The sequence below is a fragment of the Mus musculus genome, chromosome 3 (assembly GCF_000001635.26).
Source record: "Mus musculus strain C57BL/6J chromosome 3, GRCm38.p6 C57BL/6J".
Lineage (NCBI taxonomy): Eukaryota > Metazoa > Chordata > Mammalia > Rodentia > Muridae > Mus > Mus musculus.
This window is the reverse complement of record NC_000069.6, coordinates 6104572-6116798: the sequence shown is the minus strand read 5'-3', so window position 1 is coordinate 6116798 and position 12227 is coordinate 6104572. Positions and strand designations below refer to the sequence as shown.

General features: G+C 33.2%; 1 long non-coding RNA gene across 1 annotated transcript; it reads right to left on the bottom strand.

The window, feature by feature from the left end:
• Positions 1-883: 883 nt before the first annotated feature.
• On the bottom strand, positions 884-9782 carry Gm46796. The gene is made up of 3 exons (XR_001783789.2): positions 9478-9782; positions 9174-9354; positions 884-1539 (listed from the first exon to the last, which is right to left on the bottom strand). It is a non-coding gene; the product is annotated as a predicted gene, 46796 (long non-coding RNA).
• Between the last annotated feature and the right edge of the window lie 2445 nt (positions 9783-12227).

The window sequence follows — 12227 nt, the reverse complement described above, 5'->3', positions numbered from 1 at the left end:
AAACCTGTAAATACTTGATGCTCCAGGGAAGAATGTTATGGGAGGGAGGCCATCTGGGTATACGTAACTGGGAGAGGGGGATGGGTAGGAGAGGGGATAGGTGGGGTGGGGAGCACTCTCTCAGAGGAAAAGGAATGGGAGATCAGTGAAGAACTCTTGATGGTGGGACTGGGATGGGGTCAACATTTGCAATGTAAATAATTGAAACAATAAAATTAAATAAGAGTTAAGGATTTTTCACTTTTAGACGTCAATTTTCATTTCATAATGTTTATAGATTGAAGCAGTAACACCTGTAGTTGGCATATTTCACAGATGATACATGTGTGACAAGGCCAAACACGTAATCAAGTTCTTTTCACTTACTGTTACCTTAACATCTAACATAGTATCTGTGACTAAAAAGGTACAGGAAAACAATAATGAATGCACACTTACCCAGTAGGCAAAAAAGGTCTGTGTTTGTATTATAATACCTACACAGAGGTAAGGTCCATACTGAGAGGACTCATCAGGTGCCACAGAGGCAGAGAATATGTAACACAGGTCCACCTAACCCTAAGCCTAACCCTAAACCTAACCCTAACCCTAAACCTAACCCTAGCCCTAGCCCTAGCCCTAGGCCTAGCCCTAACCCTAACCCTAACCCTAATCCTAACCCTAACCCTAACCCTAACCCTAACCCTAACCCTAACCCTAACCCTAACTCTAACCCTAATCCTAATCCTAACCCTAACCCTTACCCTAACTGGTGAAAATGGAAAAGACAGACTAAAAAATCATTTTTAGTCATGCTTGAGAATTAACCAGAAGTGCTTCAGGAAAAGCTGACAGAGGAAAAATATTCCTTTTTAGCATTGCTGCAGTAATGTGGACTGCCCTGATAACCACCATTGATTATTTCCCATTAGCTTCAAACCTGTTATGAGCCCTATACTGGCACAGAAGCACTACCTCAGTCTAATTTCATGTCACCATTGTGCTCAGTCTGGCTTTCTCCACAAATGAATTATCACTTTCCCTTTTGAAAGTGTGCTTTCTTCTCATTCTCATGTTATGCTTTACTCTATGTATGCTTGTGAAATGACCAACCAAGTATTTACCCATTGCAAAGAAGAATTTCACATCGTTGCTTGTGAAATGACCAACCAGGTATTTACCCATTGCAAAGAAGAATTTCACATCATTGCCTGTTTAATATTGCTTTGGAACAAAAGCATTAGCTCATTGCCCCAAACTAGTATAATTTCCCTACATAATCCAATACAAGTCATACATCTATCTCCTTGCAATTCTATTTATAGGCTAGCAAAAATCTCATTAAAAGGACATCTTAGTTAATTTTAGTGTTCTCAGAACCTAAAGAAACATCTTTAAAATACAGCCTTTATAATAAACTGTAGACTAATATATAATTGATGTATAAATTTATCTAAAACTGATATGATCTGTTTGTTTTAGTTAAATAAATTCAAATACTTACTTTTAAATTCTTATGATTACAAAATTCTTAGTTACAATATTGTGAACAGCATCATCCTGAAAATAAAATGTAAAAATGAAGGACAAAATGGTTACCAACTCTACTAGGCACATTGAGTGAGAGATCCTTACTGTTACAGGTGAGCACTGAGGGAGAGAGGTACACAGTTCTAATCCTACGGCATCTGAAGATGCCATTCACAATGACATATAGAAATTTAAAATTTATACTGCTCTCCCGTGAACCTTTTATAAACCTATGATAAAACCTATAAATGTCCAGTGTTATCAACTAGGTCCATATGCTGAAATTTTAGATTTCTGTAGTATCATGAAAAGATCACATTGATTTTTTTTTAAATCATCAAATGCTCACTCTGTACCGAAGAGACCACTATAGAGCAGACTCCCTTAAAATGCTCTATGTGCATAAACCAATAAGAGCAAAATAAAATTATCAAGTTTGATGTCAAAATAGGCATGTGTTTCCATTCATAAAGTATGTCTTGAACCCACATAAGCAATTCTTTGTCATCTGGTTCTGCCCCATTTTGAAATTATTCTCTGCTGTTAATGAGAAGTGACTACAATTTGATTAATCTCAAACATGTGTCAAACATAAACAATGTAGAGGACTGCATTCAATTATATTCTTCTTAGAGTGTGCATGATGTTCATAGGAAGAACCACATAGATTTAAAAAGATGTGAACTCTCATCTCATTAAAGTGAGGATATCCTTGATAAAATGTATTCTAGTTCAGTTGAAGTGTTAAATTCATAGAAGATCCTAATACACTCAGCTCCCAAGACTGAAATGTTTAAATTAAGTGAGTCTCATTTCTGGGATCTCTTTCTTCATCCTGAGAATTCACTTGATGCTGGTCCCTGTTTTGTTTAAATCTTTTGCCCCAAAGCTACTCAATTCCCAAAACTTACAGTAGACAAATACACATTGACTTAGAACAAGAGGAAAAGTTTCAACCAACAAGGGGAAATGTCTCTTGCGCAACTTGAATTATCATCTTTACTATTTTTGGGTATGTACTAAAACATTCATTTTTCAAAGTGCTAATTAAATTTCCACAAATGCAGTGAGCCTTTAACCACATTATAAGGAGAAATATTATATGATAAAGTAGTCGTGATTTAAGAAACAAGGATCCTATTTAGGTATTTCTGTACAACTTTCTAAAAACAATAAAAATTATTTTTCTTTCTTATTATAGGACCTGAAGTAATAAGTGAAATATAATCCTCATTAATTTCCCCCCAGCTGTATATAAATCAATAGCTGTAGCATCCCAAAGGAAATGCACACTGCATGGTCCTGCAAGTTCCTAATGAATGCAAATAGAATGACCTTTTTCTGACAACTATGAATACTGTTTCACAATTTTACCATTAAAATCGCTGGTGTCAGCAATTCATTCAGTAAATAGGTAGCAAACAATAGTTGTAAGTATTCATTACAGTAAAAGAGACTGAAGAATGTCAGCTAAAGTTTTACAACTTTTAAGCCTGAGGTTTTGCTCATTTCATTTTGATATGGAAGTTCAGTCACAAATCTAACCAATCTCCTTTCTGCTTCAGTCTTTTCTGTTCTAGAAGAAAATGGATTAAAGTAATTATTCTATAGTAGGTCATTTAATCAAGGACCTGATTTAGAAGTATTGGCATGAATAAAGTAGATCAACGAGAAGTTTTATGAAGCCCTAATTACAATATTGAACTTACCAGGAGGCTGTGACTATATCCCATCTAAAATATTTGGTGTAAGTAAATATATGGAAAACCATATTTTGAAGTCACAATGCCATCTGCATGATGAACAAGTAGAAAAATTGGAACATGGAAATAGACTATGTAATGTTCATGCTTGTGGGAACCCAAGGAAAGATATAGATTAAATCATAATCTTGTCTATTTTGATTAAGAGATCCCTTAATTCTAAGGTAGAATAAACCTACAAGCAAGTATTGTACTCAAGTTCTTTCTCTCAATACTTTGCTGAACCCATGGCAATTTTTCATGAAGTGCAAGTAGTTAAAAGTCAAAAATTATAAGGCAGTTTAAAATGTAAAACCTAATCATTCTGGTCACAGATCTATATACTGAAAGTCCTTCTGGGGCTTCACAATATTCAAAGAGAGCAAGCCCCTGGAGTACAAGCACTGCTGCTAAAGTAGAACTCCCCAAATGCTAGTACGATTCAAATGTCTCTGCAAGTTTTCCATCCCACAAATTTCCCAAGAACAATAATTTTGTCTTCTATTTTATAATTCATTTTACATATCTGAATTGGATTATAGTCTACCATCCCATAGTTATTTGTTATCTTAAAGGGGTATTAATTAATTTACATGAAGTCTTTTTCATAAGGAAGTATGCATTTAAAGTATGCTTTAAAAGTAATTGAAACATTATTTTCCTCTAAAGTGAACTTTCTATACTTTGCATGCTAAAATTGTTTTAAACATATTCAAATGGCTTCTAGAGACAATTCCAAAAGTAGGACTTTGGTTTGTTTGGTAACGTCATGCTTAGAAAGCAATTTTTAACTGCATGAAGCATTCTCACCATGACAACATCTGCAGTGTCTGTACTCTCACACCTGTGATGCCTTCATATTCAAAACGAATCTCTGCAACATCTCACTCAATATTGATCTGCAAAGCATTTCTCCCAATCCTTTTCCCAGTGTGGTCACTGAGCAGTATCAGAGTTCAATAGGAAGATCAGCTGCTCATCCGCTTTTTACTAAAGCAATTTGTATTATGGATTTATTTTAGCAGTCTACAGTGGCAGCTGCTGTTTTTACTATTTAAATGCTTTGATTACCTGACCCTGCTTACTTTATCTTTCTAAGTGCTGTGCATGGGCTTCTACATTGATCAATACGTGGGGATTCCTCTACAGGATTTCACTGTAATCAACCTCAATTCAGGGTACTTGTGTCTTATGTTTATTACCTGATCAGCCTTAATTGTGTGTCTTTTTTTATTTTTGTAAGTTTAAAATTGACTAGTTAAAACAAGAGGGTTTCATTTAGAGAGACATGCCATTCATTAAATGGGCTAAAATCATTATATATCATTTTCTTCATTATATGCATTCAAAAGAAGTAATTTCTAGATATTTTTCCTCGTAAAACATCTAACCTGTGATATAAATATAAGATAGTCATCTATATATAAGTAACTGAAATGTTTCAATGTGCTATATAATATTGATAAATACTGGAAATCAAAGGGCTGCTTTCACATATAGAGTTTGAGTTTCATTGCATATACTAAATCAAGATGAATAGGAAATAATTGACAAGCCAGGGGATCATAAAGCATATTTGTAAATGAGAAAAGAAATCCCAAGCAAAAGAGACCTTTCATTCGGTCCTGAATTTGAATTGGTGAAGAAATAAATTATGAGCATTACATGGTTGAAATAATTTCTAAATCAAATCTATAAATGTTTATTACTAAAATCTATAGTAATTATCAGTCCTATTAAGACAACTATCTTCCCAAATTAGCTGAAACAGACTGAAATTTAGAGGATATATATTGTGCTGTGTTTTTCAACTTAATGCCTCTTACTATTTCATCATGTTTGAATTCCATTTGTTCATCTATTAACATAAAGTATTTAAAATTTGCCTTTGTATTATTTCATTTAATGTTAAGATTTTCACAAAAAGATTTTTTAAAAAATGCAGATGAGTAAAAAGAATACTGAATAGTAATTAAAAAGATATTTACCCCAAACAATTCAGCTTTCAAATATTTATCCACAATCTTAAAAAAAAATCCTGTGAAATATTTTCCAAATATGAGAATTTGATACAAACTTTTTCTCATTAATTTTCTCCATGTTCAAGACATGCAAATAACAAGAACTGACATAAACAAATAACTAAATTCCAAACATTTGTAATAAGCTCATCTGTGAAAAATATAACATTTTCTGAATAAATACAAAGCAAATATTCACATAGTTGCAGAAGGTTTACAGTCATAACATTATCATTAGAAACACTGGTCAAAGTGATGATTCAAAAGTACTCTTTTCAGACTGTGCTATAGACTATTATCACAATTTTTCTCTGCTTTTTGTAATAAATAAGATGTCAGGTACACATGGCTATAAACAAAGCTAGCAACAGACAATTCATTTTGATGGGTACATGCACAAATTTAAGGTAAGAAAATTAGAATTCTTAAATATGAGAAATATGAGCAAAATATGAAGAAATGTAATTACCAACCATCTGATATCATAATTTATTTTAAAAAGAGCTTCTTTCTAGAGTTTGTGGGAGAGAAGTACTCGAGAGAAATAATTTTCAGAGAGTTACACATTTCTGCAGAACACAGCCTTGGCAATTCATACTCATACTTTTTCCCCTCACATGGGTAAATGTTAAGGGAGAAGAATCCAAGTTTCATGATACAACAACACAAAGCTGGGAAGTGAAAATTATGTTGCAGCAGAGTCTTGGAAATATGACTGTAAAAGTTAATCAATAAAATGTCTATTTCTGTCTATTCACCGGAGGCCCCAGCTGCATAGCTTCACTCAATCGATACTACAAATTATTACGATTTCCAGGTTCCCACTGGACATTCAGAACAAATCTTTCAAGTGTAACAGGCTTATACCAAGTGCATGGTGTCTGTTTTCTATATTTACTTCAAAAGGAGAAGGAGGGAAGGAATCCTTCCTGGATGATTCTTATGAATTCAACATCAGTCCCTATGAATTCAACTTTATGGCAACACAACTAAGGCTCAGATATTAAAAGTTTTCCTTTAGATTACCAAAGTTTTGTGTGCATCCTTTTCCAGTTTATTTCACATTAGAAATGCATGGATTCACCTAGTAATGCTTGTTAGGAGTAATGGTAGCCTGGAACCTAGTAGTGCATTTTAGTAGTATGGCAGCCTGAAAGTTTCTGAATGACTAAGTCAGATAGTGAAGGTAATGGTTGTCAAAAACCCTCTAAGAAATAAGATGGGTTTTAAGAAGATAAATACGAAATCTTGTCATTGTGTGTGCCTTAAAATCCAAATTCTTGTTATTTTATTTAATGACTTGTTTGAAATACTTAAACTCATATTTCAGGTTCCATTTTTTTTTGTCTATAGACAATAATAAATGCATCATTTCAGAAATGATTACATTATGTGAAGAAAACCCTTTGTGAATGCTGCCTTCACGTGAGATTGTCTGAACTCTGCTCTGCTCTCCGTTCCAAACATGATTCAAATAGCTAGCTACTTTTTTCTTTATTTTATTCTTCTGAGAGGAATACTGCACTAAATTAATTCATTAAAATGCTTGAATGCCTAAGCAACTGGGCTTAAACTTCTGGTGACAGGTGGAGGACACAATGACTGGTGTTACCCAAACTGAAGCACTAGTCAACTCCATCATCCCCTGTTGCCTGTAGATTGAGTTGGTAAAAGGAAACATGGAAACCTAATGCTTCATTGTCTAGCCAAAGAGCTACTTTTGGTATTCAAGTTGGGGTCATGTTTTCTTACACACAGACACCATCTTTGAACACAGAGGTATGCTCAGTGCAGGGAAGTAGAGCCAGGTGCGATGAAGCACACCTGTAATCTTAGCATGGAGAAACTGAGGCAGAAGAAACACAAGTTTAAGGCCGTTGTGGACTACAATACAAGATTTCTCTCAAAAGAAAGTAAATAGAGTAAGATTAAAAATAATTTTAAGAACATGAGCAATGTTTAAAAACATTCTTTTATGAAAAACCACAAAGCAGAATAATAATTTTCAGTTTCATATTTGAATTGTTCCTCATAACATGGTAGAACATGCAGATTTGACTCTGAAAATATTTAGTTCTTCATCAGTATGGTACTTTAAAATGAGCTTGTATTCTAGCTTCTTTTATTTCTTATCTAATAATTCTATACAACACCATAGTTTTGTATTTAAAAGAATATTTTAGCCAATTTCACATGTTAGCTGACTTGTGGAGTGAAAAAGAAAACTGTAGGCTAAACAAACAGAACTTTAGCCTGAACAGTTACTATGTTTTAACCAGATAAATAATTTTCTGCTTTATTTTCTTGTGGAATCTAAGGCTGTGAGTACATCTTTACATTTGAGCTTCTTGATCTGCTATTGCACTGTTTGTTTTTAATATAATAACTAATTATTTGAACCAACAACCATCATTTTCCAAATATTGAGTGCATATAAACACTCTGTCAACCTCTCATGTTTTCTGTTTTCTAAATGTATCAGTATCATATGATTTCCTTAATATAAAGCGTCATTTTAAAAGATCATAATATTTATAACAATATTACTTCCTCATTTACAGAGAGGATTTACCCAGTACACTTCTAATCCTTGACACCAATATCTTCTTTTTACTATTTATTAAATATAGGGTGATTTTTTGTTCTGTGTAAATTCTGCTATCTGAAACATTAATGAAAACAGGATTCATCAGAATATTTTATTTTATTTAGAAGTATACAAAATGCTGAACTAAATTGTAGAATTATTTCTTACTTTATCTTTTGAAAATACTAAGCCTTCGGCTTGAAAAACAAAAGTAATTACATTGTGTTAAAATTTCATTTTAGCAATACTAGTCAGATTTACAAATAAGCTGAAATGAGATTATGCAGGACATTATGTGAGTTATGAGTTGGCTTCCAAAGACCAGTTAATATCAAATGTGCATTCCAGTGTGGCCTCAGGACTGTGTTCAAAGATGAATGAGAGAAAGAAAAATTAGTTTAAATATGTATTTTATCTAACTGTGAATACTCAATAAACTCAGACCTCAGTAAAGTGTGATATTTGAAAAAGACAGAGAAGGAGAGACTAAGAGGAAAGGAGAAAGGAAGCAAGATTAGTGGAAGAATGTTTGTGGGTTATGACATATTCATTATTATTTCTAAAAAAACCTAATAATCAAGAAAAGGGCAGAGGAGACAAAACACAGAAGGAAGAAATCTCTCAAAAGATTCTGTAACATTTATATGAAATAATTAAATGATAAAATGAAAATATGCCCTATTCATTAGACAAGGTTATTAAATAAATATTTAAATTATCAAAACAAAAAACTAATACACAGAATGTTTCATTAAGAAACAATTTTCATGACTATTTTAAACTTTGTACAGCCATTCTGCTACTTTTCTGCATTGTCCTTTCCATGAGTCAGTGGTGTGTGCCCCACATTCTCCTTTAAAGGCTGCCTCAATTTAAGCAGAATGCAATTGCTTTTTGCTTAGAACACTGACTTTAACACAAAAAGAAAGGCAACCAGAGCCATATGTAACCTTTGGACTCCAGAGCTGTAAGATGAGAAGGCCGCTAGTAGGTAGGTGCCTAGACATGGCCCATCGTCTCCATCGCTCACACCTTTACCATATCTGCTAGTGTTAACGACTGTCACACCATTGCTCAAAAACTGGAATATGGGGGGTTCTGATTTTCATCATGCGCCACAGTAGTCAGTAAATAAGGCAAATTTCATGTTTTTTTTTCTGCTCTATAACTAACACTGTATTGTAAAAAGAACCAGCAAATACACTCAAAGTCTTTACAAGACACAGAGTTAAGAATTTAACAATGAAAGTTAAAGGCTTGACTTGATTTCAGTATGTAAAGTGAAACTTTGTGAAATACTGAAAAACAACTCACTTGCAGTCATTTGATTCTTCTTCAGAAGCCATAATCCCTCTCTCACTGTCTTCAGCTCGGCCTGGGGTTTTCTACTGTTCTGGTCTTGGTGAAATGTTGCTGTTCGCTCAGCCGCTTTGAGCAGTTTTCAAGCTGGATTCCATTAGAAGAAGTTTTTCATCTTGACTGGCAAGTTCTTGGGCTGAAAGATAAAACAAAAACACTGCTAAACACACACACACACACAGAGACACAAACACACACATACACACAAACACACACAGACAAGCACACACACACAAACAGCTAATGTGTTTTGTTTTACTTTTTTAATGTTTATATTTAATGCAGGAAAACTTCGAGGAATTTCTAAGCAGATTCTTTTTGTCAAAATACAAGCTCTTACAGTCAGTTTTCAGATCCTGCTACACTAAGAGCAAAGAAACAAAGGTGTGAATTGAGGACTAAACACTAATGTCTGAATCTCAGATTTATAAGTTTGAGTCATAAAGTTACATGGATTAATCAGACAAAAAATTGCTGAGAGTGATACTTCTGTTTCTATGTATTCTAGGGAAATATTGTTGATATGTAGAAATATTTTTCTTTCATTAGCTTAGATTGAAGTATGTATATATGTGATTATATATAGATACACACAAAGTCTCATATATATATATATATGTATGTATATATATATACATACATATATATAACAACACGAAAGTAAAGGCATGTATATATTAGACAAAGGCACACACACATATCAAAAATGATTTTTTTCCACAGGCTTTTCAGTTATGAAATATGAGTACTTTTCAAGGTCATCCAATAGATGGCGCTCTGTCATTGAACCAAGCAAACAGGCAGCATGCTCCAGGCTCTCAAAATATAAGTGATTTAAGACAAAGACATTTTTCCTTTGTTCTTTGTTGACCATGTTCCCAGAGATAAATATCTGTGCATTTTGTTCAAATATTTCTCCTTTATAAGAGTGTTTATTAGATTGTATTTTTATTTCCTCAACTTTATAACCATCAACCATAAAGGATATCAGACCAATATTGACTTCTTAATATTATATTTTTAAGTATATATTTATACATTGTGTTATGTGGCATATTTTTAAGCTATCTTGAATTAAAATGAACTCTAATACTTTGCAATGAACAGAATGATATTTATGAAAATCATTAATTTCAATATTGCAATCCACAATGAAGAAAATAAGAACGATTTTTGTTTTGTTTTGTTTTGTTTTGTTTTTAAGATCTACAAATCATCACAGAAAGCAGTAAATGCTGCCACAATTTTCATTACATGAGTATCTTCACTTTTAGTGATTCTTTTATTGTGCTCATGTTCAAAGACTAGTGTTTATTTTAAAGAATAATAAAGTTGTGAACAAAGATATTAAAACCTCACATCAGAGGTATCATTTACAGGCAGCCTCATAAAAAGCTACTACGTACAATTAGTCTGTATTTATTACTCATCTTTGAAGTTAAATGATGGCTCTGAAACGTAGTTCTAAAAATATGTGGCTGTCAGTTTCTCATTTATAGACTGAGCTGCAGAGAGCTTATATTTATATTTCAGTAGATATGTACATGCATGTTTGCACTATTTTCTTGCAAGTGTGCAAAATGGCCAGCTTTGCCTTAGAAGAAATTACAGCTTCTAACATTTTTATAGCCTAAACCTGCTATATATTAACAGTTTAAAATTGTGCCCATGTTAAGCGTACAGCTAATGCAAGCAGCTAAATATTTAACAAGGAAGAATGCATCACCCTGAGTGCATATTTATTAAATTCCAAATCCATCAGACTCTCCCTTGGACAGATAAATTAAATGCTTAATAATTTCAACACATGTTAAAATATAGGAGGAAAAAACCCAACAAAGATCTTGTAACAATGTTTTCTCAAAATTAAAACGGGAAAACCAGATCCTTCCTGCTTAAAACATAACTTGTCACTAATACCTTCTCTGCTCTTGACCAATAAGAAAATGCAGGTGAAAATAATTAGTATTTTCGTGCTGATATGCATTGCTCACATGGTTGTATAAACAATTTAAGTGCTATAGTTGATTTTATGCGTTTTCATTATTCAAGAATCCAACTTTCTTTTGCAAAAGGGAAACTACACCATCACTTTATAAGTGAGCTGCTAAGAATTTTCAGACATGAAGCAGCAAGTTCTTTACTGTAAGAGGATTTTAATACATCATGCCATGGTCAAATCAGTGACTATTGTTGAAAACTATTTGAGGGAGTCTGGTTTTTGAAGATGTTCCGTGTACATATAGATCAACTTAAAATTACAAAAGACAACTTGAGACACATTTTTAAAAATGTGTCTTACCAACAATGTATGATGTGACTTTTCTATGAAGTTTGCTAATTTTGAAGTAACTAAGCGATTTGTATTTCTGAGTTCTCCTAAGAGTCTTTTTTAAGTCTTTATGTGCAGGTTTAAAAAGGGGTAAATTATTTTAAGTTTACCTATGCCTTGGATTTGAGCCTGAGTTGATCCCAAGCTAGAGGCACTCACAGCTGCACGCTTTATTTACAGTCCCTTTGTCAGACTTACAACTGCCCCAGGCTATAACATAGTGTACCTAATGTTCAAACTGGCAGGGAATCTTATGTCAAACATACTTCTTTGATTTAAAGTGATCAATACATTCTTGTAAAGAGGTAATTTCTCTGATGTTTCTACCTTGCCTTTCTTACAGGTGATTCACACAAAAGCCTGCTTATATGATGTACGAACAATAAACAGAAAGCTATAATCATGTTTTTTTTCAGATGTTTCCGGTGCACAACGATTTTGGATCGATACCCTGTGTAATACAATTATCTGCAATGATCTGGTTGTATTGAAAAAGAATTTGCAGGAGACCTCTAGGGGGTTTTATCAAGAAACATGTATCTGGCAACATTGTGAACAGAGGAAGGAAAAATTAAGGGATGGAAAAAGGCTGCCTGTTGTGTTCTCAATAATTATATTAATATTTAGTTCAAAAAAGTGTTATACCATAAAGTTGAGTTAGACAATAGCTCAACTGT